Source organism: Budorcas taxicolor, chromosome 11 (genome assembly GCF_023091745.1).
Source record: "Budorcas taxicolor isolate Tak-1 chromosome 11, Takin1.1, whole genome shotgun sequence".
Classification (NCBI taxonomy): domain Eukaryota; kingdom Metazoa; phylum Chordata; class Mammalia; order Artiodactyla; family Bovidae; genus Budorcas; species Budorcas taxicolor.
Window position 1 is genome coordinate 152,778,769 of NC_068920.1, and position 27,136 is coordinate 152,805,904.

General features: G+C 40.0%; 1 pseudogene; it reads left to right on the forward strand.

Moving 5' to 3' along the window:
* Positions 1-8,233: 8,233 nt before the first annotated feature.
* Positions 8,234-19,837, forward strand: LOC128056865 (olfactory receptor 1J4-like; annotated as a pseudogene).
* Positions 19,838-27,136: the final 7,299 nt, after the last annotated feature.

Consider the following 27,136-nt stretch of genomic DNA (forward strand, 5'->3'; position numbering starts at 1 on the left):
CTCCCCACCCCAGGGATCAAACCCAGGTCTCCCACATTGCAGGCAGATTCTTTTCTGTCTAAGCCACCAGGTAAGCCCATCACAAAAAGGGGGTTCAAGAGTGCTAGGGGTGAGATTCATAATTTGATTTCACATGGTCCAGGTAGAGTTCATTGAAAAGATAACATCCAAAGTTGTTAGTGAGGACAGGTAAGTGAGCCATGGAGCTATCTGGGCAAAAGTATTTGAAGCATGGAAATTAGCACCTAGAAGTCCTCTGAGGTGAGATGGTGCCTGGCCTATTCCAGGGACACCGAGGGGCCTCTATAGCTGGACAGGGACAAGTAGGGGAGGGATGGCAGGTGATAAGTTTAGAGATATCAGAGAACCAGATCCGTAGGGTACTTAAGGTCATAGCAGGTGTATTAGTCAAGGTTCTCTAGAGAAATAGAACAAATAGGGTGTGTGTGTGTGTGTGTGTGTGTGTGTGTGTGTGTGTGTGTGTGAAAGAGAGAGAGAGATTCATTGGAATTGGCTTGTGTAATTGGAGATGCTAGCAAGTACAAATTTGGCAGCGTGGGTTGGCAGCCTGGAACCCATGGACAAGTTGTAGTTTGAGTCTGAAGGTAGTCTGGGGGCAAAAGTGCCTCTTCTTTAGGAGAATCACTCTTCTTCTGGTGGCTCAGTCAGCGAAGAGTCTGCCAGCAATGTGGGAGATTTGGGTTCAATTCCTCGGTCGGGAAGATCCCCTGGAGAAGGGAATGGCAACCCACTCCAGTATTCTTGCCCAGAGAATTCCATGGACAGAAGAGCCTGGTGGGCTACAGTCCATAGGGTCATACAGAGTCAAACACGACTGAGTGACTAACACTTCCTTCAACTAATTGAATAAGGCCCACCTACATTATGGGGGACAATCTGCTTTAATCAGAGTCCAGATTGCAATGTTAATCTCATCCAAAAATACCTTCATGGAAACATCTAGAGTTGTGTTTGACCAAATAGCTGAGTCCTGCAGCCTAGCCAAATTGACACATAAAATTAACCATTCTAGTAGACTTTCTGGTTTTCATTCTGAGGATTTGGGAACCCGTTAAAAGGGATTCAATAGAGGAAAAACATGGTCATACTTGATTTTGTTATTGTTTCTTTAAAACCACGTGGATTTAGAAGGTTATAAATGGCATACAATAAACTTTGTATGTCTAAAGTACACTATTTGCCCAGTTTTGACATTTGTATAGCTCATAATGATTATGAATTTTCCTAATTCCTACCTTACTGCTCTCTCTTTGCTCCTCCCATCTGTCCCCAGGGAAAACACTAATCTGTTTCCACCGCATGGTTTAGTTTGCATCTTCTACAAGTTAATTTAAGAAGTTTATTTAAGTTTATTACAGTGTGTGTTCTTCATTCATTCAGCATAAGCATTTTGAGATTCATTTGTGTTGTACTGTGCATCAGTAGTTCATTTTTAAAAATTGATGAATAGTATTCCATTGTATGGACATGCCACAGATTTTTTTGATGGGTATGTGGCTGTTCCCAGTTTCTGGCTATTAAGTAAAGCTGTTATGAAAATTCTTGTATAAGTCTATATATAGGTATATTCATTCATTTTCTCTGGACAAATACCTAATCATGCTAGGTAGTATATGTTGAACTTTTCCCTCTTTTTGGTACTTCTGTTTTTTAAAATATTTATTGGAATATAGTTTACGTTCAATGTTGTGTTAATTTCTGCTGTTCAGCAAAGTGAATCAGTTATACATATACACATATCCTCTTTTTTTTTTAAGATTCTTTACCCATATAGATCATCACAGAGTATTGAGTAGAGTTCCCTGTACTATGCAGTAGGTCCTTATTAGTTATCTTTTTTAGTATATATTTAATTTGGTATATATTTTGGTATATATAAATAAATTTCCAAACTGTTTTATTGTCCCACAAGCAGTTTATATGAGTTCCAGTTTGTCATAGCTTCAACAACATTTTATATCAGTGGTCCTTTCCATTTTAGCCATTCTAATGGGTGTAAAGTAGTACAAACCAGTTTACAGACTTGGAGTCACTTGATTGGACAAATGTCTAGGTTTCTGAGAAAAAGTAGTCTTGTAACACTGGCTATTTTCTGAGCTTCTTGATTCTCCCTAGCTCCATGCCTGACTTTTATCAGACCCCAGAGCTTTTCACCATTTACCTGCCATTCATTTTGCATTAACATTTTTTTCCTACACCTCCTCCCACTTGAGTATGTGTTCCACAAAAGGGATTTATTTCTGTTGATATTATTTGCTGTTTTGTCTCCAGAGCATAAATAAGTGTTTACTTTAAAGAGAGTCTTAATGATTATTTAAGTGAATGAGTGAATGAATAAATGAACAGATGAATTCATTCAACAATTACTAACCAGAATTGTCTATCATGAGCCATAGCTGATCCTTGTCAATGTCCAAAGACATTGAGAACAAACCCTACCGTTTGTTAAGCTTTCATTATGTGTTCATGCAAGCATCCTTCAAACTCACATGAAGAATATGATCATTGTTTCCAAGTTGAAGAAACTGAATCTGAGCTCTTTGATAACTTGCTCAGGTGTGCTTTCTTACTAGACGAAGAGCCCTGAGTCTTTTTTCCAGAGTTATAGATTCAATGAAAGTGAATGTGAAAGCCGCTCAGTTGTGTCCAACTCTTTGCAACCCCATGGACCATACAGTTCTTGAAATTCTCCAGGCCAGAATGTGGGATTGTAGCCTCTCCCTTCTCCAGGGGATCTTCCCAACACGGGTATCAAGCCCCACTCTCCCACATTGCAGGTTAATTCTTTACCAGCTGAGCCACAAGGGAAGCCCTACTTCAATTGAAGTATGTACAGAGCCCTGTACATTTTTTAATTAATTCATTAATTTTAATTGGAGGCTAATTACTTTACAATATTGTAGCAGTTTTTGCCATACATTGACATGAATCAGCCACGGGTGCACATGTGTTCCCCATCCTGAACCCTGCTCCCACCTCCCTCCCCGTCCCATCCCTCAGGGTCATCCCATTGCACCTGCCCTGAGCGTACTGTCTCATACATCGAACCTGGACTGGCAATCTATTTCACATATGGTAATGAGAGTCATTTCCTAGGCAGGTCGATAAGAAGTCCAGGGATCCCCAAGGAGAGAGGGGTCTGGAATTCTCAAGGAGGAAGAAAAGACAAACATTTTTTTTTCCCCTCTACATTTCTTAGGATTATATAACAATAATGTATCCTGCTTGAGGACAGTCTCTAGCAAAAACCTTCTGGCTAATCCTGTTATCTTAAAATGTAAATTATGGGAATAGGTCTAGTGAGGTCTTTATAACCTCCAGACATTCTTTTGATTCACTGTAATAACTAATTGGAGAGTATATAACTCCATTGCTAACACTAGCAAGGAGGTACTCTTCCTGCCCCCTTTTGATGCCTATGTCAGAAGCTTTCTCTATCTCCTTTATACTTTAATAAAATTTTATTACACAAAATCTCTGAGCAATCAAGCCTTGTCTCTGGCCCTGGATTGAATTCTTCTCCTCTGGAGGCCAAGAATCCTGGTGTCTTTTCGTAGTTCAGGAACAAATTTTCAGTAATATACATGTTTCAGTGTTATTCTCTCAAATCACCCACCCTCGCCTTCTCCCACAGAGTCCAAAAGTCTGTTCTTTACATCTGTGTCTCTTTTGCTGTCTCTCATATAGGGTCATTGTTACCATCTTTCTAAATTCCATATATACATTAATATACTGTACTGGTGTTTTTCTTTCTGACTTCACTCTGTACAATAGGCTCTAGTTCCATCCACCTCACTAGAACTGATTCAAATGCATTCTTATTAATAGCTGAGTAATATTCCACTGTGTATTTGTACTACAGCTTTCTTAATCATTCATCTGCCAATGGACATCTAGGTTGCTTCCATGTCCTAGCTATTGTAAACAGTGCTGTGATGAACATTGAGGTACATGTGTCTCTTTCAATTCTGGTTTCCTCGGTGTGTATGCCCAGCAGTGGGATTGCTGGGTCATAAGGCAGTTCTATTTCCAGTTTTTTAAGGAATCTCCATGCTGTTATCCATAGTGGCTGTACTAGTTTGCATTCCCACCAGCAGTGTAAAAGAGTTCCTTTTTCTCCGCATTCTTTCCAGCATTTATGCTCAACATCATTCATTATCAGAGAAATGCAAATTAAAACCACAATGAGGTACTATCTCACACCGGTCAGAATGAATGCTATCAAACAGCCCTGTACATTTTAAGGGGCTTTGTGTTTTAATGGAAGCCTGTGTATGTGTTGTGGAGCCTGCAGAAGCTTGCTGAGTTCCTTACACTGTCTGTACCATACACTGCCATACAGAGAATCTGAACTCATGGAGCAGAAGCTGTGGGCAATAAGGGGACTTCCACTTCCCACCCAGAGGTTTGACCAGAAGCCCAGGGTACCACTGACTTTAGGGACAATATCTCCTGTGGCCCCAGGTATAGCTCAGCCTCTCTGGACACTAAACATACTCCCCATCAAGGGGCCAGGAGGAAGCTGGGCAATTAGCCCCAGTTGACTGCTTCTCTAGTCAGGGGTTGGTGGCTGTTTCCCTCTGGGGTTTCTTTCTGATGAGTCAAAGAAGACCTTCTTGCCTGTTGTTTTGAGGTTGCTGAATAGACATGAGAGTCTGTAAAGGTCCTTGAGCCACCAAGGTTTGCTCTTTTTCTTTGGATACTGGATCTTTTGAGCAGAAAGTGAAGAGTCACGTGACAGAAAGAAGCAGCAGAAGGTATCTGAACTTATAGCACTGTTATAGCTCAGAAGAAGGTCAGAAATCTCCAAATTGTTCATGTGTGTCTGTGTGTAAATGTGTGCATGTGTGACCATGAGAGAAATTGCATGTATCTGTGTGTGTGTGTTATGTTGTATGACTATGTGTGTATGTGTAATTGGAATTCCAGAGAAGCTGGAGATTTCCTATCAGTGTGTGCTCCTTTTACTTCCATTCGTTGCTTGTGTGCTGAATGTAAGGCCTTGTGCATAATTCATGATTTGAATATGTATGACTTCTTGGTCTACAATGTCTGTGGTATAGGATGCTTGAGAGTTCTCTGTGTGTAGCTGTACTGCACATGTGCATTTTCTTTGTGAGTTTTGCATAGATTTGAAGCTGACTCACATCCTGACTGTATTCGTCTACTAATAGTTTGAGCATGTGTGTGTGTATGTGTGTGCAAAGTCATCTTTGACTGTTTTGTGACCCAATGAACAATAGCCCACCAGGCTCTTCTGTCCATGGAATGTTCCAGGCAAGAATACTGTAGTGGGTTGCTATTTCCTACTTCAGGGGATTTTCCCAACCCAGGGATTGAACCCGGGTCTCCTGGGTCTCTTGTGTCTCCTGAATTGGCAGGCAGATACTTTACCATTGTGGTACCTGGGAAGCCCAAGTTAGAGAAAAATAAAAATCCATTTGGGAGGTGTTTGTCTGTGATACTGTGTAAGTATCTTTGTGCAAAAAAAAAACCACCCCACATTTTGACTTACTTCACACAGAAGGTACAGGGGTGTGTGTGTGTGTGTGTGTGTGTGTGTGTGTGTGTGTGCATAATGGTCTCATATTTTAGCTTTCCATTTGGATGAGACCAGAATGCACACAGGCAGCTCCAAAGGAAGCCCCTTTGAGGCACTTCTGGCATCCATTTGTCAGTGATGTAAATATTCCAACAGTACTGGAAACCCAATACTTTTGACACACTTTTTCAATTTTGGTAATACATTTTAGAAACAAAAGGCTCATTTCTGGTGGCACATATGTATACACTCAAATCTTTGTCTTTTCCCCACTTGAGAGCTTTGGATTTGGCCTTGGTGATGCTCAGCATCCTCTGCTGTCAATGGAATCCTGATGATTGCTGAAAGATCTTGTGTGTAAGATGCTCCAGACATTCTAGACACATTGCAAGCACTTTTTCAATAGTAAATTGTAGACTCATGGAGGCTGAGACACCTGACCCTCCATTTCTCTACTTCTCAGGAGAAAAAATTTGGTATGAAGACAGGAAGATTAGACCCATCCATAGGTTCTCTCCCAATCCTCTCCAGACTGCACTCCCCCAGATTGCCACTTCTCTTTATTACTGAGCAATTCCCTGGCCACCTCTTTCCACATGGTGTTGATGGAATCATAGCACCACTTCTGTCTTGTTCCCAGCTCCTTGTTTTCATTATGCGTTCTGGTTGTCTTCCAAGAGATCTTTGTGATCCTGGGTTAAGTCTGACCTAGCAACTTTCAGGGAGAAGGCAGTCCTTGGCAGAATGGTTCAGAGCCTGGACCCTTCTGTCCTATGAACTGAGTCAATTAATGACCTCAAGTAACTTCCTGGTCTGGAGCAGGCATCTAGTGAGAGATTCTCATACAATGTTAATGTTTATCTTTCTCTCCCAAGCATATTTTACCTTTTTACTTTAACTTTTCACATTTCACATTTAAATGTTGCCTCTCTACCACCCATAAAAATAAATGAATGGGTTCTCGCTCTAGTGAAAAGATTATCAGAAAATCAACCTTTGAGACCAGGCTCCACTATACAGTATCTATGTGATATTATTTAATTTATTTCACTACTCCTGTTAGTAAAATGATGGAAAAAATTACTATCTTCTCTATTTTCCAGATACAAATAAACATTGATGGACTGAACAAAATTGAAGGCAAATAAAAGCCATTTACAAACTAAGTGAAGTCACTCAGTCGTGTCCAACTCTTTGCGACCCCATAGACTGTGGTGTACCAGGCTCCTCTGTCCATGGGATTTTCCAGGCAACAGTACTGGAGTGGATTGCCATTTCCTTCCCCAGGGGATCTTCCCAACCCAGGGCTCGAACCCAGGTCTCCCACATTGTAGACAGACGCTTTAACCATCTGAGCCAGGGCTGCAGGAATATGACTGTTAACAGTTATCTAAGCAGAGAGAATCCTTAAAATTTTGAAATAACATTTTTTAAGATCCTGCCTATTCTAACTATAGAGAAAGAGAAATAGTAGAGTCACAAGAGCAGAGATTCCAATAAATTTTAAAAAACACGAGAGAATTGTGACTATAGAAGTTACTATATGATCATGCTAGCTTCCTACTGCTTCTCAGTATGTTTAAAATGAAGTTTAATAACACCTACTTCTTAGGACTATTGACAAAATTTAGTGAGGCTATTTTCCAAAAATGTATTAGTCTGACATAGTGTTCATTAAATGTCAGTAATTACCCAGTGTGAAGATCAATATTGGGAAATAGTGAATGGTCAATCAGGTAACTGAATTCTAATAGACCCTTCACTCCTTCAGTATCTCTCAGCTCTCAGACCCCAGATTTCAGATCTCAGGTGTCTTCCTACGTTTGAACATCCAGATCTGAGCCAACATGAAAAACCAGAAATGGATGGAAATACATGTACAGAAAGAAGGTTTGTTTCTTAGCCAGAAGATAAACATGCATTAAGACAAGTTTTACCAGGGAATTGACACCAGTGATATCTGAACTCAGTTCACCTTAGTGTCAGTGCTCAGATAGATGCAAATTTTAGGCCAGTTTCTTGGACCTTTGTGCTGACCATCTCATAATACTGTTTTATTAAATCCTTGAATTCGATACTGAGTTTTTTTGGATACTTGTCCTGTCATAAAAAAATAATTGAGAAAATTTTGTACGTATTTTATGTAGGATGCTGTTCTTAGATATTAATATGCCTTGAATTAGAATGCTCTTATTAACTCTATGAATGTATGATATTGGTATCTTTGCATTATAGAGGCACATATGAAGCCAAGAGAGATTTAGTATCCCAAGTCATATAGCTAAAAAGAGGTGGGGCCAGGATCGTAACACGAGCAATTTGGCTTCAGGTCCATAACGTTGTCAGTCCTTTGGCAGGTGTTCCCTAGAGGATTAGTATCCAGAGAGAAGAGGTCCTGTGTGACCTGTTTATTCCTGTATCTCCAGTCAAAAGCTTAATGCCAGAAACACTGTTAATTAAAAAGAAAACTGAAGAATGAATTTGCTCTGGTTTTCACCAAAAAGAATCATATTGAGCACTGAGGATGTGTTGCTTGCTCTGGCAACGTTAGGTGATAAAAGGAATTTAGGAGAAAATTCTTTTTCTCTGAGAGTAAATTAGAGACCCTAGTGTGGTCAAAGCTTCTGACATTTTCCCCCCTCCTTCATCCGCAGAAGACAGCAGACGAGCATGAGGAGGGAGAACCAGTGCATCGTGTCCAAGTTCCTCCTCCTGGGGCTCCCCCTCCGGCCAGAGCAGCAGGGCGTGTTCTTCGCCCTGTTCCTGGGCGTGTACCTGACAATGGTGCTAGGCAACCTGCTCATCCTCCTGCTCATCAGGCTGGACCCTCACCTCCACACCCCCATGTACTTCTTCCTCAGCCACTTGGCCTTCACTAACGTCTCCTTCTCATCTGTCACTGTCCCTAAGAAGCTGATAAACATGCATACTTGGGATCAATTGATCCCTTATGCAGGGTGTGTAACACAGATGTACTTTTTCATATTTTTTGGTTGTGTTGACAATCTTCTTCTTGCAGTGATGGCCTGTCACCCTCTCCACTACACCACCATCATGTGAGGAAACCTGTGTATTTCACTAGTGGCTGTGTCCTGGATCTTCTCCTGTAGCAGTGCAATGTCCCACACTCTCAGCCTGGCCTGGCTGTCCTTCTGTGCTGATAACACAATCCCTCATTTCTTTTGTGATCTTGCTGCCCTGCTTGCTCCCCTGCTCAGACACCTCCCTCAATGAGTTGGTCATCTTCACTGTGGGGGCACTGGGAATCATCATACCACTAACTGGCATCCTAGTCTCATGTCCACATCGGGGTCTCCATCCTGAGAGTCCCCTCAACCAAAGGGATTCACAAAGCCTTGTCCACCTGTGGCTCCCACCTCTCTGTGGTTTTCCTATTCTATGGGACAATTATGGTTCTGTACATTTTCCCATCATCAAACAACTCCAATGACAAAGACATAATTGCTTCAGTGATGTACACAGTGGTCACGCCCATGCTGAACCCTTTCATCTATAGTCTGAGGCACAGAGACATGAAGGGGGCTCTTGGGAGATTTTCCAGGAGGGAGATCTTCTTCTCCAAGTAACAATACCTCACCTTCTCAGTTTCTCATTCTGAAGAACAAAATGGCACCAGTGTCAGAGATTCCCCTTTGGAAATCTGTGCCAAAGACCTTGCCTGTTGCTGGAACCCACCACACTTCCCTGTTTCCAGCCACTTGCTTTGCTTGTCTTTTTTTCTGTTTGCTTTTCCTGAAACCAGTGAGTTCCAGGCATGGACACAGCAAGTGCTATTTGTTGTAACCATCTGTGTTTTTTGAGCAAGCTTCTTTTTGCTTTAGCTTTATTTTATGTCTCTGTTTCATAAGCCTTGGGATTTGGTAATACACCAGAGGACCATCATCTTAGTTGTCTTCAAAGAGTCAAATGTCTCTTAAGTCATGAGTAGGAAGTATCATCTTTTACAATTACGCTATTGACTTATAGTTATGAATAGGCAGAAAGATCCCTTACTTTGATACATATGTTTCCTCTTTAAAGAAAAAGAAATTTTCACTGCAAATTTATTTGTTCTTTGAATGTATTAGAGCAAATAACAATTTTTGAATTTTATTTTTTGAATTTAATTTTTTATTTTAATTGGAGGCTAATTGGTTTTGCCATACATTAACATGAATCTGCCACGGGTGTACATGTGTTCCCCATCCTGAATCCCCCTCCCACCTCCCTCCCTGTACCATCCCTCTGGGTCATCCCAGTGCACCAGCCCCAAGCATCCTGTATCCTGCATTGAACCTGGACTGGCAATTCATTTCTTATATGATATTACACATGTTTCAATTCCATTCTCCCAAATCATCCCACCCTCTCCCTCTCCCACAGAGTCCAAAAGACTCTTCTATACATCTGTGTCTCTTTTGCTGTCTCGCATACAGGGTTATCGTTACCATCTTTCTAAATTTCATATATATGCATTAGTATACTGTATTGGTGTTTTTCTTTCTGGCTTACTTCACTCTGTATAATAGGCTCCAGTTTCATCCACCTCCTTAGAACTGATTCAAATGTATTCTTTTTAACGGCTGAGTAATACTCCATTGTGTATATGTACCACAGTTTTCTTATCCATTCATCTGCTGATGGACATCTAGGTTGCTTCCATGTGCTGGCTATTATAAACAGTGCTGCAATGAACACTGGGGTACATGTGTCTCTTTCAATTCTGGTTTCCTCGGTGTTTATGCCTAGCAGTGGGATTGCTGGGTCATAAGGCAGTTCTATTTCCAGTTTTTTAAGGAATCTCCACACTGTTCTCCATAGTGGCTGTACTAGTTTGCATTCCCACCAACAGTGTAAGAGGGTTCCCTTTTCTCCACACCCTCTCCAGCACTTATTGCTTGTAGACTTTTGGATCACAGCCATTCTGACTGGCGTGAAATGGTACCTCATTGTGGTATTGATTTACATTTCTCTTATAATGAGTGATGTTGAGCATCTTTTCATGTGTTTGTTAGCCGTCTGTGTGTCTTCTTTGGAGAAATGTCTATTTAGTTCTTTGGCCCATTTTTTGATTGGGTTGTTTATTTTTCTGGAATTGAGCTTCAGGAGTTGCTTATATATTTTTGAGATTAGTTGTTTGTCAGTTGTTTCATTTGCTATTATTTTCTCCCATTCCGAAGGCTGTCTTTTCACCTTGCTTATAGTTTTCTTTGTTGTGCAGAAGCTCTTAATTTTAATTAGGTCCCATTTGTAGATCTCAATTACAGGAGAAAAATTATTAAAAATTCCAACATATGGAGGCTGAACAACACGCTGCTGAATAACCAACAAATCACAGAAGAAATCAAAAAAGAAATCAAAATATGCATAGAAACGAATGTAAATGAAAACAACAACCCAAAACCAGTGGGACACTGTAAAAGCGGTGCTAAGGGGAAGGTTCATAGCAATACAGGCATACCTCAAGAAACAAGAAAAAAGTCAAATCAATAACCTAACTCTACACCTAAAGCAACTAGAAAAGGAAGAAATGAAGAACCCCAGGGTTAGTAGAAGGAAAGAAATCTTAAAAATTAGGGCAGAAATAAATGCAAAACAAAAACAAAAACAAAAAAAACACAAAAGAGACCATAGCAAAAATCAACAAAGCCAAAAGCTGGTTCTTTGAAAGGATAAATAAAATTGACAAACCATTAGCCAGACTCATCAAGAAACAAAGGGAGAAAAATCAAATCCATAGAATTAGAAATGAAAATGGTGAGATCACAACAGACAACACAGAAATACAAAGGATCAAAAGAGACTACTATCAGCAATTATATGCCAATAAAATGGACAATGTGGAAGAAATGGACAAATTCCTAGAAAAGTACAACTTTCTAAAACTGAACCAGGAAGAAATAGAAAATCTTAACAGACCCATCACAAGCACGGAAATTGAAACTGTCATCAGAAATCTTCCAGCAAACAAAAGCCCAGGTCCAGACGGCTTCACAGCTGAATTCTACCAAAAACTTAGAGAAGAGCTAACACCTATCCTATTCAAACTATTCCAGAAAATTGCAGAGGAAGGTAAACTTCCAAACTCATTCTATGAGGCCACTATCACCCTAATACCAAAACCTCACAAAGATGCCACAAAAAAAGAAAACTACAGGCCAATATCACTGATGAACATAGATGCAAAAATCCTTAACAAAATTCAAGCAATCAGAATCCAAGAACACACTAAAAAGATCATACACCATGACCAAGTGGGCTTTATCCCATGGATGCAAGTATTCTTCAATATCCACAAATCAATCAATGTAATACACCACATTAACAAATTGAAAAATAAAAGCCATATGATTATCTCAATAGATGCAGAGAAAGCCTTTGACAAAATTCAACATCCATTTATGACAAAAACTCTCCAGAAAGCCGGAATAGAAGGAACATACGTCAACATAATAAAAGCTATATATGACAAACCCACAGCAAACATTATCCTCAATGGTGAAAGATTGAAAGCATTTCCCCTAAAGTCAGGAACAAGACAAGGGTGCCTACTTTCACTGCTACTATTCAGCATAGTTTTGAAAGTTTTGGTCACAGCAATGAGAGCAAAAAAAGAAATAAAAGGAATCCAAATTGGAAAAGTAGTAAAACTCTCACTGTTTGCAGATGACATGATCCTCTACATAGAAAACCTTAAAGTCTCCACCAGAAAATTACTAGAGCTAATCAATGAATATACTAAAGTTACAGGATATAAAATCAACACACAGAGATTGCTTGCATTCCTATATACTAATACTTTGGAAGGAATGATGCTAAAGCTGAAACTTCAGTACTTTGGCCACCTCATGAGAAGAGTTGACTCATTGGAAAAGACTCTGATGCTGGGAGGGATTGGGGGCAGGAGGAGAAGGGGACGACCAAGGATGAGATGGCTGGATGGCATCACTGACTCAATGGACGTGAATCTGAGTGAACTCCGGGAGTTGGTGATGGACAGGGAGGCCTGGCATGCTGGAATTCATGGGGTCACAAAGAGTCGGACACGACTGAGTGACTGAACTGAACTGAACTGAATAATGAGAAAATAGAAAGAGAAATTAAGGAAACAATTCCATTCACCATTGCAATGAAAAAAATAAAATACTTAGGAATATATCTACCTAAAGAAACTGCTGCTGCTGCTGCTAAGTCGCTTCAGTTGGTGTCCGACTCTGTGCGACCCCATAGATGGCAGCCCATCAGGCTTCCCCCATCCCTGGGATTCTCCAGACAAGAACACTGGAGTGGGTTGCCATTTCCTTCTCCAGTGAAAGAAAGTGAAAAGTGAAAGTTATGTTGCTCAGTTGTGTCCAACTTTTAGCGACCCCATGGACTGCAGCCTACCAGGCTCCTCTGTACATAGGATTTTCCAGGCAAGAGTACTGAAGTGGGATGCCATTGCCTTCTCCACCTAAAAAAACTAAAGACCTATATATAGGAAACTATAAAACACTGGTGAGAGAAATAAAAGAGGACACTAATAGATGGAGAAATATGCCATGTTCATGGACCCAAAGAATCAATATAGTGAAAATGAGTACTACCCAAAGCAATCTATAGATTCAATGCAATTCCTATCAAGTATTTTTCACAGAGCTAGAACAAATAATTTCACAATTTGTATGGAAATCCAAAAACCTTGTATAGCCAAAGCAATCTTGAGAAAGAAGAATGGAACTGGAGGAATCAACCTGCCTGACTTCAGACTCTACTACAGTTTTTGAATTTTAGTTATTTTTTTAAATAATTTTTAAAGCTGTATCTTCTCAAAGTTTCTGATGCATATATCAAAAATACTAAAAATGTCAGAACTGGACAAAAGTACTAGAATGGCTTTATAGTTAGTAATAATATGTATTTTAGCCATCACTCCTTAGTTTCACTCTCAATATTTATAATAATTTTTTTCTAGAACTATAAATCCCAACTTCAAAGTTTAAGGTAAGGACATTCAAAATGCTGGCTAATCTAATGGAGAAGATGACAGAGAAATGCTTCTTATGGTTTTTCAAAATCTCAACACAATACCACACTTTTGGCAACTTATTCTAATGCACAGCCAAGACTGATGACACTTGGACTAAAGTGATTAAGAAAAGCACAGGGAACCGAATCAAGATACATATTCTAAAAATAAATGCTTGCAATTACACTGGGAATTCTATAGAGAATTTATATGGTAGAATCCAGAAGGAAATTTTTGCCAAAGTTTTGCCACAGTTGAAAGAACATCTTATCCTTGGGAGCCTTGTAGATAATGAAATGTGGACCAAAACCAAACACAAAGAATAACCGCTTGATGAGACATTACAATACAGCAGATATAACTGAACTCTTTAGATAGTTCAGTTCAGTTCAGTCGCTCAGTCATGTTCAACTTTTTGTGGCCCCATGGACTGCAGCACACCAGGCTTCCCTGTCCATTACCAACTCCCAGAGTTTACTCAAACTCATATCCATTGAGTCGGTGATGCCATCCAACCATCTCATCCTCTGTCGTCCCCTTCTCCTGCCCTCAATCCCTCCCAGCATCAGGATCTTTTCCAGTGAGTCAGTTCTTCGCATCGGGTGGCCAAAGTATTGGAGTTTCAGCTTCAGCATCAGTCCTTTCAATGAATATTCAGGAGTGATTTCCTTTAGGATGGACCGCTTGGATCTCCTTGCAGTCCAAGGGACTCTTAAGAGTCTTCTCCAACATCAGTTCTTCAGCGCTCAGCTTTCTTTATGGTCCAGCTCTCACATCCATACACGACTACTGGGAAAACCATAGCTTTGACTAGATGGCTGAGTGCAAAAGACAGGCTTCCAAAAGAATCTGCTTTGAGAAATGAAGATGGAAAAAAATACATTTCCATGTTTAATATTTTTGTATAATGTCTTTGTGGGGAAAGTATTCCCTACTGAGAAAATTATGTTAATTAAGATAATGGCAGGGGGAGTTCTCATTGGAAAATATTTCTGTTGTCTGGGGACTCTGGCTTATTTCTTATTTCTTCATTTTCATTTACAGTTTTATTGGGGTGTAATTGACATATAGTTTTTAAAAGTTCAATTGAAGATACTTTAACATACACATGAACAGATGGCACCTTGATCTTTTACTTCCTAGCCTTTAGACCTGTGACAAAGAGGGGTCTACCAAAGTGGCTGTACCAATTTGTGTTCCTACTAGCATTGAACCAGGGTTCTTGCTGTTTCACATCCTCACTGGCATTTAGCATTGTCAGTGTTTTGGATTTTGTCTTAGCTTTGTTACTCCTTTGTCTGTACAAAGGGAACTGATCTACTGATTATAACAACTACTGAGACCCTTCTATGTGGGCAGGCCTGTGTTAGGCAGCTGGACAAAGAAAAAACATCAACCAAAGGGTCTTTGGCATAAATACAACTTTTTATGGTCAGAATAAATGAACCTCATCCTATTTGAAGGCAAATATGTGTGCCTCAAGGCTGATGATTTGGGAAGCTTCTTAAATTGATACACAGCCTGATCAGGACCTAGAAAATAATGCATTTTTGAGAGATGGAGAACACTGGAGGCAGCCATCCCAACAATTATGTTGGTGGCAACGGTGACTGTGGGTTAATTGAGAATGGCAAGGCAAAATGTAGATTTAGTATATTAGTCTATTCTCTACAGATTTAATAAATTATTTGTTGGAGTGTGAAGTTTCCTCCTCAGAAAGAAGTTTCCTCTTCCTTTCCTTAAAGGTTATGAAAACATTCTCATTTGAATCAACTATTTTTTGTTCATATCTAACTTTCTCAGGACACCTACTCTGACCACTTTGCTTAAGTGTATTTATAGTCACTTCTCATATCCCTATCCTGATCTGTTAACACCATGATGCTTTTTACCAACTGCCAAGTCATAGACTGTACTATTTTGATTTTTTGTGTTATTGTTTTACTGTGTAGACTTGTTTTGTTTTGAGTTTTTGTTTGTTTTCTCCCCTTAAACTGTAAGCTATACCAGGTAACATGGACTTCCCTGGTGGCTCAGGTGGTAAAGAATCTGCCTGCAGTGCAGGAGACCTGTGTTCGATCCCTAGGTTGGGAAGATCCTCTGGAGATGGGAAAGGTTACCCACTCCAGTATGTTTGTATTTTATTCACTCTGTGTTCCACAGCCTAGCTTGTCACCTTTATAAAGTCTTTAGTCAATATGTATCAGAAAGAAGAAGTGAATACATGAAGTTGATTAAATGTCCTGAGATTTAAAAATTATTGCTGATATCCCCTAACAGTTACTACACATTTTCATGTACCAGGCTCTGCAATAAGAATGCTAATGTGTATTATCTCATTTTAATCTTCACAACAACCTCTTGAGGAAGGTATGATTCATAACCCCAAGTTACATTTCAGACTCAATACTGTAGAACTGAATTATATTGTTTAGGAGCTCACAGTAAGTGGCAGAGTCCAAAATCAATTCCAACAGTGTCTTTGTCATGACCTATGGGGTCCATTCGTCTGTTCAATCTTCTGAGCTAGGCTCAGCCCTTGCTCTATAGGAGCCTCTCCAGGCAGTGGAGACACCAGTGAACTCTAGGCATGGCTTGTGTCAGAGGTCCAGGAGCCTTGCTCTGACATGAGAGCAGGCTTACTTTATCTCCATGAATACTTATGAGGCCCAAGACTGACTTTGGTCCCTTTGCCACCTACCTGAAATAAGCAGATCAGACAGAAAGGAGACCAAGGTATCACTAGCATCAGAAACACTGTCCCTAGGGACTCCAGGGTTTCAGCCCCTCTGGCCCCTGCACAGGCTCCTCCCCTAGAGGCCAGCAGGAATGTTGTTCAATTAGCCCACACTGACTGTTTCTTTATTGATGATCCTGGGTGTTTTCCCCTCGTGTCTTCCTTCTGCTATAAAATAAAAGCCTCCTGCCAGTTGTTCTGTTACTGATAAACAGACATGCAAGTCTGTGACAGTCCCTGAACCACAGAGACTGTATCTTGTCCTTTGGCTCCTGGGTCTGTTGGAAAGAAAGCGAGGACTAAGGTAATATCCCAGAGCAGAAGGTATTTGAGCGTATTGATAACAAACATAGGTCAGAAGGGGCTCGTGTAAACTGATGTGTGTATGTGATTATGAGACTGGGTGTGCATGTTCTGTGTTTTCTATATGTGTGTTGCTGACTCATGTATGGAAAATCTCCACCTGGGATGTGCATTGACCAAGCATGGCTAGAAATCTATGAGCAGTATATGTGCTTTAGTGGTTAAGTCTGTGTTGCCTGTGTAGTGTTTGTGTGACTCTCTGTGTTGTTGTGATTTGAATATTTATGATTGTCTGGGAGTGCCTGTACATATGCATTTCTATTACATGTTTTTGGTCAGTTCTTTGTGGGACTCTTTGTATGTTATGTGTGCTTTGCCTCTATGAGAGAATGCTTATTTATGAACTTTCTGTGAAACAGATTTGGACCCTGATCATCTTCATCTATGGCATGCATATGTCAGAGAGAATACGAAATTATCATTTAACAGTATGTGTGTTTTGAAGTATATGTGTGGGAGAAAGAGAGAAATTACAGGTGTAGAGGTGTCTGTACTATATTTAACAAATTCACATCTCTACTAAATTCACCTAGAAGTGATAGGGGAAATGTGAGGGCTTAAATTCTAATAAAGCTGTGTGTGCGTGTGTGTAGATGTGTTTGTGTATACATGCACATGTGTGCCTGTGTATAGGACAGTCTTTCCAGTGTTCCTCTTGACTCAGACCAGAACCCACCAAGCCACTTTCAAATTGAATCCTCCTCAAGACCTATTGCTGCCATTGGACTTGGTGAGTTGACTTTTCCTATAATGTACCCAGAGCCCTAAACATGTCCCACTCTGGCCTTCCATAGTGTTCATATTGACACTTTAGAAGCGTGGTAACCTGGTTCAGTGTCCAGGTTCTGGTGCCCTAGGAATCTGGTGGTGCCATGCAATAGTTTTCTGGGCTTACATTTGATCTCTCTGAGGTCCAGAGCCTTAAGTGCAAAATAAGGTAATAATATGCTATGAAATATTGTCTGAATGTCAGGCATATAGTAAGACCTAGCCAGCTGTATATTATTTCCCAAATGGAGGCGAATGTCCCTGACTCTTCTTCAGGTAACTCTAACATGAGAGAATATGTCATGTCAGTTAAAACAGAAAGTTCATGCAAAGATCCTCTCCCAAACGTTAGGTTACAGCTTCAGTCCTGAGTATCTCTCACATTGCCATTTAAACACATGATGAACGCTTCCTTTCTTCTAGTTCACCTCTTGAGTCAGCTCTGTGCCTACTTCAGGCTTCCTGGTCACCCCATCCCTCACACTCCCTTCCAGAGAAGCCAGAGCTCTTGGTTGAGGTTTCACCCCAAAATTGTCAATAAGCATCCAGGCCCCATAGAGTGGGAGGTCACCTCCTTCCTCCTAGTGTCCTTGTGTTCCTGAGAATCACCTTGGTCTGAAATAAGAATCTACTACTATCAGATATGCAGTCCTGTGTGTTAATGTCACTTTCCTATTCTAGGCATGCATCATGCATGCTAAGTTGCAAAATGCATCAAGTTAAGTTCTGTCAGGAAATTAACCACAGGGTCTAGGGTGTGTATGCCCTGCATCTCCCTTGGGGCATTGGGAGACCATGTAGATTAACACAGCTTTGAGATCAGCTACCTGGTCTCCTCTCATTCCTGGTGTAATGAATGGGTTTCTGAAGATTAATTCAGGATGTATCTGGATACTCACACTGGTGTGAAGATATTAAATGACATATCTGTGCCCTTACTATGTTGTTCTAATATCATAACTCAAATTGAATCATTTAATTCTTCTACAATCCCTATGTGTAGGTGTTACTGTGAGTATTGGTAGAAGTTCAGAATGAAGCTGGGAGAGAGTAAGTTGATGCAAATAACTAGAAAGACTTGGAGTCAGAACCCACTAGAAGTCTCGTCACAAATATGACGAACTGAGCACGTTTCTGAAGAGGCTACTCCTGAGGATATGAACTCCCTGAAGGAAGGGTCTTTCTCTGTCTTTGGTTTCTCCAGCAAAGAGTACAGTGTCTCTCATATTGTTAAACGAGTAAATAAGTTTTCCCTGGTTTACACTGAAGGACAATTTTTGCTCATTGGAGTTTTGATAACTTCCTCCTGCTCCACTGGGGGAGGGTGGGGATTGAGGTGATAGCATGTGAGGAATATCCTGAGGAATTCCTCAGTGGAAAGTAGATAGTCCTACAGTGATTGTCATTATCATGATTTATCATCTGGGACATTTCTAATCTAAGCAGAGAGACAAGAAGCATGAGGAGAGAGAACCAGAGCAGCGTTTCTGAATTCCTCCTCCTGGGGCTCCCCATCTGGCCAGAACAGCAGGGTGTGTTCTTTGCCCTGTTCCTGGGCATGTACCTGACCACAGTGCTGGGCAACCTGCTCATCATCCTGCTCATCAGGCTGGACCCTCGCCTCCACACCCCCATGTACTTCTTCCTCAGCCACTTGGCCTTCACTGATGTCTCCTTCTCATCTGTCACCGTCCCTAAGATGCTCATCAACATGCAGACTCAGCATCAATCCATCTCCTATGTAGGGTGTGTAATACAGACATATTTCTTCCTCTTTTTTACTGATCTGGATGATTTCCTGCTCACCTCGATGGCCTATGATCGGTATGTGGCCATCTGCCACCCTCTCCACTACAGCACCGTCATGGGACAGGGGCTGTGCACCTTACTAGTAACTGCGTCCTGGATTCTCTCCTGTGCCAGTGCCCTGTGTCACACCCTCCTCCTGACCCGGCTGTCCTTTTGTGCTGACCACAGCATCCCCCATTTCTTCTGTGACCTTGATGCCCTGCTGAAGCTCTCCTGCTCAGACACATCTCTCAATGAGCTGGCCATTTTCACAGCAGGAGTGGCCGTCATCGTCCTCCCACTAGTATGCATCCTGATCTCTTATGGACGCATTGGGGCCACCATCCTGAAGGTCCCCTCCACCAAGGGGATCTGCAAAGCATTGTCCACATGTGGCTCCCACCTCTCTGTGGTTTTCCTATTTTATGGAACAATTATTGGACTGTATACTTTACCCTCATCCAGCACCGCTAATGACAAGAACATAATAGCTTCAGTGATGTACACAGTGGTCACACCCATGCTGAACCCTTTCATCTACAGCCTGAGGAACAGAGACATGAAAGGAGCTCTCAGGAGACTTTCCAGGAGAGAGATCTTCTCCAAGTAGCAGTACCTCACCGTGTCAGTTCTTCCTTCAACGAATGGCACCAGTGTCAGACATTCCTCCATGGAAAACCATGCCGAAGACCATCTCTGTTGCTGGTATCCACCCCGTTTCCCTGTTTCCAGCCACTTGCTTTGCTTTTTCTTTTCTGTTTGCTCCTCCTGAAACCAGTGAATTCCAGGAATAGACACACCAAGTGCTATTTGTTGTAATCATCTGTGTTCTTTGGAACCAACTTCTTTTTGTTTTAACTTTATTTTATGTCTCTATTTCATAAGCCTTGGGATCTGGCAACACTAGAGCACCATCATCTTAGTTGTCTTCAAAGAACCAAATGTCTTTTAAGTCATGAGTAGAAAATGTCATCCTTTACAACTACACTATTGACTTATAGTTATGGATAGACCAAAAAAATCCCTACTTCGATACATATGTTTCCTCTTTAAAGAAAAAGAAATTTTTGCCTGCTAATTTATCTGCTATTTAGATTTGTTAGGCATTTTAAATAGCTGTGTCTTCTGATTCTTTAAGTTTCTGATGCCTATGTTGAGAATATTAGAAATGTCAAATGTGCTGTGGTTGGAAATGGTTATCTTTTGTAGTGCTTATGTGAATCTCTTATATGAGTTTGTATCAATGTTTGTGAAACTTAGTCGTGTTGGTAATTAGATCACTCTTAAAATGGCTGTATAAAATTAATAATAATCTATATTTTAGCAATCAGTTCCTTAGTTTCACTCAATTTTTATCATATTTTTTTCTACAGCTGTCTCAACTTAACTTCAAAGTTTAAGAACATTCAAAGGTAAGAACATTCAAAATGCTGGTTTAGCTAAAGGATCAGCTGATCAATTAAATGCTTCTTATGGGTTTTCAAAGTCTAAACACAATACTAAACTTCTGGCAGTTGATTATAATGCACAGTAGAGGTTGAGGACACTTGGACTAAATGACTAAGAGAAGCACATAAAACTAAGTCAAGATTCATGTCTTAAAAACACCTGTACCTACACTGGACTTTCCTGGTGGCTCAGATGGTAAAGAATCTGCCTGCAATGCCAGAGACCTAGTTATGATCCCTGTGTCAGGAAGATTCCCTGGAGAAGGAAATGGCAACCCACTCCAGTATTCTTTTACATATATATATTTATATATATATTTAATTGGAGGCTAATTACTTTACAATATTGTGTTGGTTTTGCCATACATTGACATGAATCCACCACAGGTGTACATGTGTTCCCCATCTTGAACCCCTCTCCCACCTCCCCCCCCCCCCCCATCCCATCCCTCTGGGTCCTCCCAGTGCACCAGCCCTGAGCACCCTGTATCATGCATCAAACCTGGACTGACCAGTATTCTTGTCTGGAGAATTCCATGGACAGAGGATCCTGGTGGGCTACAGTTCATGGGGTCACAAAGAGTCAGACACGACTGAGCAACTAACACTTTCACTTTTGTACCTATACTTGGAACTGCTATAGAGAATGTATATGGTAGAACATGAGAGTAAAATTTTGCCAAAGTTTTGCAATTATCCTTGGGAGCCTTGTAGATAATGAAATGTGGACTGCCGGGGTCCAGCCCCAGTGGATCCAGGGTAATTCGAAGGTGGGGACGGAATCGGCGTCCTGGAAAAAACTTATTTAATTACAGATATAGAGGGAGATTAGAAACAGATAGTGTAGTAGGAGAATTAGTGGAGAAAAGAGGCTGAATAACTGGTTTACATGGAATACCAGTCACCACCTATGTAGGCCACAGGCGTCTTTCCATTCTCCCAAAGGAGAGGAGGCACTGAGGCCTCCCTGGTCTGATCTCAGAAGCCCAGGCAGAATTAGCAGGCTTGGTGAGTACCCACATTTCAGATGGGAATTCAGCCAGGAAAGCGGGGAGCAAGAAAGAAACGACACCGGGGAATCAGTCTTTCCAGAAACTGATCTGATTTTTTTATTTTTCAGGTTTGTTTATATACCTTTTTGTTATACATAGGGATGAATACAGAGTCACGTGGGGGTCAGCAGATCCGACCCTTGTCACAATCAGGTGCTTCATATAAAATTATACAAAGGTCTTATGAGTTTCATCATCTTCTGGCCATGAGGTCTGCTGACATTTTATGGCCCTTTCTGATATCGGTCAGTTAACCAGAAAACTTATTTTTCCAGGGGTGATTTTTTTTCTTAAATCAGGCACCACTCTCCAAACAAAGTTGCATTCCTATAGGGTGAGGGTGTAGTGAGTTACAATCAAGAAAGGAATTTACTTAACCTAAGGTTTAACATGATTAATCTTAAAGGTTAATACTTATTTCTCCTATATGCTGATTATATTCATTATAAGGGCAGGAATATGGAGATTTAGCAGCAAATATTGGCTCAACAAATGTAAACCCTTCACCAATGTTTCCCCTTAAGATCTATTTTGTCTTAAGATAGTGATAAAGCTACATTTTTGCATAGCAAGGATACAGTGATTTATAACAAAGTTTAGTGATCTATAACAAAAGAGAAAATTCATTAACTCAAAAAGTCTAGTATTGCTAACATCAAAAAACTACTATATTTCCTTTTCTATATTGCAAATACATTGATTAATATATTCCCAGGTGCCTAAGGATATGGAGGCCTGATGGCAATCATTGACTCATCAATGAAAAAAGCCCTATGCTAATACTCCAAACTCTCTGTGCTGTTTATGATTGAGAGGTTGTCACACAAGCTAGTCTGTCAACAGAGAGGTTTGACCTGAGACATCCTTGTCACACCCAGGGCAGGGAATTAGGAGTAATTATTGGCACGGCAAGTGAAGAAAAAACCCTTCACCAATATAGTTCCTAATCGACCCACTAATACTATACAAGTATTAGTGCATAGTGATCTTCTAACTTCTCAAAAGAGTCTGTATTTAGAAAGTTTTAAAACATCCCGTGCCTCTCACAGTTGGGAGGCTGTAAACAATCACATACGGCTGGACAAGCCTGATCAGGCAGGCCAGAGAACCTTCAGAGTTCGTAAGTTGAAACACTTTTGTCACGCCCAGGAATTTTTATTAACTTGGAGCTGCAAGTTAACTCCTTCTCTGAGAGAAATGGTTATGGGGGAGAGCTCCCCGTAAAGTACTCTGATTTTGGGGGTAGATGTTCGGGAACAGGGGGTTTCCTGAGGCTTGATCACGCCTTTGCATATGCCAAGCTTCCTTCCTCATGACCTTTGCCATGGGCAGAGTTCCTCACGCTGGCTCCCAACAGTGGACCAAAACCAAACACAAAGAATCATCCCTTGATGAGACATTACAATATGGCAGATGTAACTCTGATCTCCCATCCTTTAGACAGTTAGCTGGATGGAAAAAAAAAGCTTATTTTTTCCAAAGGAATCTTCTTGGAAAATGAAGATGAAGAAAAAGATATTTCCATGTTAATTTTTTTGTGAAACACATTTGTGTGAAAGTATTCCCTGATATGAAAATTGTGTTAATTAAAATAATGGGAGAGGGGGGTCTCAATGTAAAATTTCTCTGTTGTCCAAATAAGACTCCTGCATGTCTTATTTTTTCATTTTCATTTACAGTTTTATTGGGGTGTAATTGACATATAGTTTTTAAATGTTCAACTGAAGGTATCTTGACATCCACATGTGAAACAATTATCATAATCAAGATAACGATCCTATCTATAATCCTCAAAGGTCATCCTGAACAGTTTCCTCACATGCTTTTGTAAGCCTGCCCTCCCTTCACTTATACTTAATATTTTAATTTGTATCTTTTTTCTTAATCAGCTTGGTTGACAAACTATTATTTTCTTCAAAGAACCAATTTTTGGTTTTATTGTATTGTATATTGCCTTTTCTGTTTTCTCTTTCACATATTTCTGCTTTTTTATTATCATTTTCTTTGTTTTGCCTACTTTGGGTTTTGGATTCACAAAAGACCCTGAATAGGTGAAGTAATCTTGAAGGAAGAAAAACACTTGAAGCAGCACATATCATGATTTCTAACTATATTACAAAGGTATAGTAATCAAAACAGTATGACATTAGCTTAAAACAGATGCATAGATTAGTGAAACAGAATAGAGAGACTGGAAGTATTTATAAACTGACATGTATATGGTCAATTAAATTTACCAAAAAAGTACCAATAATATACAATGGGGAAGGGACAGTCTCTTCAATAAATAGTGTTAGGAAAACTGGACAGCCTCATGAAAAAGTGAAACTGGGCTAGTATCTTATACTCCTAAAACAAGTACAAAAATTAACTCAAAATGGATTAAAGACTTGAACATAGACTTGAAACCATAAAAATCCTAGAAAAAGACATAAGCAACAATCTCCTAGACACTGGTTTTGGTGGTGATTTTTAAAAAATTTTGACACCAAACGCAAAGGCAACCAAAGCAAAAGTAAGCAAGCAGTACTACATAAATGTATAAAGCTTCTGCACAGCAAAGGAAACCTCCACAAAATGAAAAGGCAACCTAACAATGGGAGAAAATATTTGCAAATAATGTATCTGATAAGGGATTAATATCCCCCCAAATTATAAAGAATTTATACAACTCGATGACAAACAATCAGACAATCCAATAAAAAAAATGAGCAGAGGATATGAAATGGATATTTTTCCAAAGAAGACATACAGGTGGCCAATAGGCACATGAAATGATGCTCAACATCACTAATCATTGGTTTCTTTGCTAAGTAGTGTCCAACTCTTGTGACCCCATGGACTGTAGCCCACCAGGATCCTCTGTCCATGGGATTTCCCAGGCAAGAATATTGGAGTGGGTTTCCATTTCCTTCTCCAGGGTATCTTCCTGACCCAGGGATAGAACCTGGATCACCTGCATTGCAGGTGGACATTGAGAAAATGCAAATCAAACCATAATGAGATATCTAATAGCCACTCCTATTAGAATGGCTATCATCAAAAAGACAACAGTAATAAGTGTTGGCAAGAATGTGGTGAAAAGGAAATGGTTGTGTACTGTTGGTGGGAGTATAAATTGGTGCAGCCACTGTGGAAATCAGTATGGAGGTTCCTCAAAAAATTAAAAATAAAGCTACCATATAATCCAGTAATTTCACATCTGGGGTGTTAGCCAAGTAATTTATTTGAAAAAAAATTATACAAATTTATTTCAGAGAAAATAAAAAACAGTAATTTATAAAGAGATATACGCATCCAAATATTCATTACAGCATTATTTACAATAGCCAAGATATGGAAGCAACCTAAGTGTCCATCAGTGAGTGAATGGATAAAGAAGATAATTGTGTATATATATATATATATATATATATATATATATATATATATATATATATGGGTGAAATGGGCAAAAGGAGTCCAAAGGTGTAATTTTCCAGTTTTAAAACAAAGAAGTCCTGAGGGTGTAATGTACAGCATGGTGACTATAGTTATTAATAATAATACTATATTGCATATTCAAAAGTTGCTAAGACTGTAGATCTTAAATGTCCACATCACAAGAAAAAAATATATATATACAAGAAAAAATATTTTTAGAACTATGTATGAGGACAAATGTTAACTAGACTTATTGTGGTGATTATTTTATAATATATAAATATCAAATATCAAATCATTATGTTGTACACCTAAAGCCAATATAATATTACATGTCATTATACCCTAATTCTAAAAACTCTTATAAAAGAATAAAACAGTTCTGATAAAGATCATCTCTTTTTAAAAACCTAAAAAGCATATTATATTTCATGGTAACATTTTTAAGCTTGCCTTGAGAACCCCATGAACAGTATGAAAAGGCAAAAAGATAGGACACTGAAAGATGAACTCCCCAGGTTAGTAGGTGCCCAATGCTGGGAAAGATTGAGGGCAGGAGGAGAAGGGGACGACAGAGGATGAGATGGTTGGATGGCATCATTGACTCGACGGACATGGATTTGGGTGGACTCCAGGAGTTGGTGATGGACACGGAGGCCTGGCTTACTGTGGTTCATGGGGTTGCAAAGAGTCAGACACAACTGAGCGACTGAACTGAACTGAGATTTTTAATGAGACAAAGATTAATAATTTTTACTCTACTTTCCAACCAGAGCCTCTATACTAGTATGATAAAACTGGCAGTATTAAGAACTTAATCTATGAACGTTACAATCTTTACAACATAGCTTTGGTCAGATTCTCAGTCACGGCTAATCTGCAAACACCCGAGGTAAACAGAAATGCTTCTATTTAGGGTGCTCTAGGGGCACTCTGATGCTTGTACTTATATTTAGGTCTGTGGGTTTTTTGCTTGCTTGTACATACTCTTTGGGTAGTCAGAATTGGCCATCCCAGACCACAAATATTGTGATTATTGCGTTACATTAATGACTCTATGCCATAGTGACTTGATCTCCCAATGTTTTGTCCTCCATCTCTATTATGTATCCGGCCACCACCAGTGATAATTTGAGCAATCTGGATGCTACCATATCCCAAAGGTTATCTACCACTCATTGTCATGAAGGTGACTCAGGTGCTTTTCAAATATATGAGCAACCCAGTCTCAGAATTTGGGTTTTAGTCTGTCTGTCCTTTAGCAAGGACAATGCCTGCTATCAATTACTATTTTATGTAGGGTCCTGACAACAAACAATTATACAGTCAGATGGTGAGAAGAAGATACCATTCATAGTTATGAACACAGAAGACATGAAAGCACTGTCAGCATAGTTAACATGCTCAGTCATATCCGACTCTTCATGACCCCATGAACTGTAACCTGTCAGGCTCCTCTATCCATGGAATTTTCCAGCAAGAATACTGGAGTGGGTAGCCATTTCCTACCCAGGGATCTCCCTTACCCGGGGATTGAACCTGTATCTCTTGTATCTCCTGCATTGGCAGGCAGATTCTTTACTACAACACCACTCAGTATAAGCATGAGTAGTCTAGCTGTGAGCAAGAGGCTACTTGAGATGAACTACAGCCTATAGGTACAGGGACAAAGGCAAAACAAACCCTAGTCTGGCAGAGAAGAGGAAATCTCGACCTCAAATCTCCTCCCATGGCTTAACCCTACAAGAAGTCAGAGGCCCAAGAATATCAGAAACAAAAAAAACCTAGGTTTGAAATAACACTGAGGAAACAATCCTAAATGTTATTGTTTTGAAAAATATAGAAAATAACCTTCAAATATATATCCAAAAACTCAGAGAAAAGAAAAATAGGTAAGTCACCTTGGGGCATGCATACTAAGTAGCTTCAGTTGTATCTGACTCTTTGCAACACTATGGACTGTAGCCCGCTAGGTTCCTTTGTCTA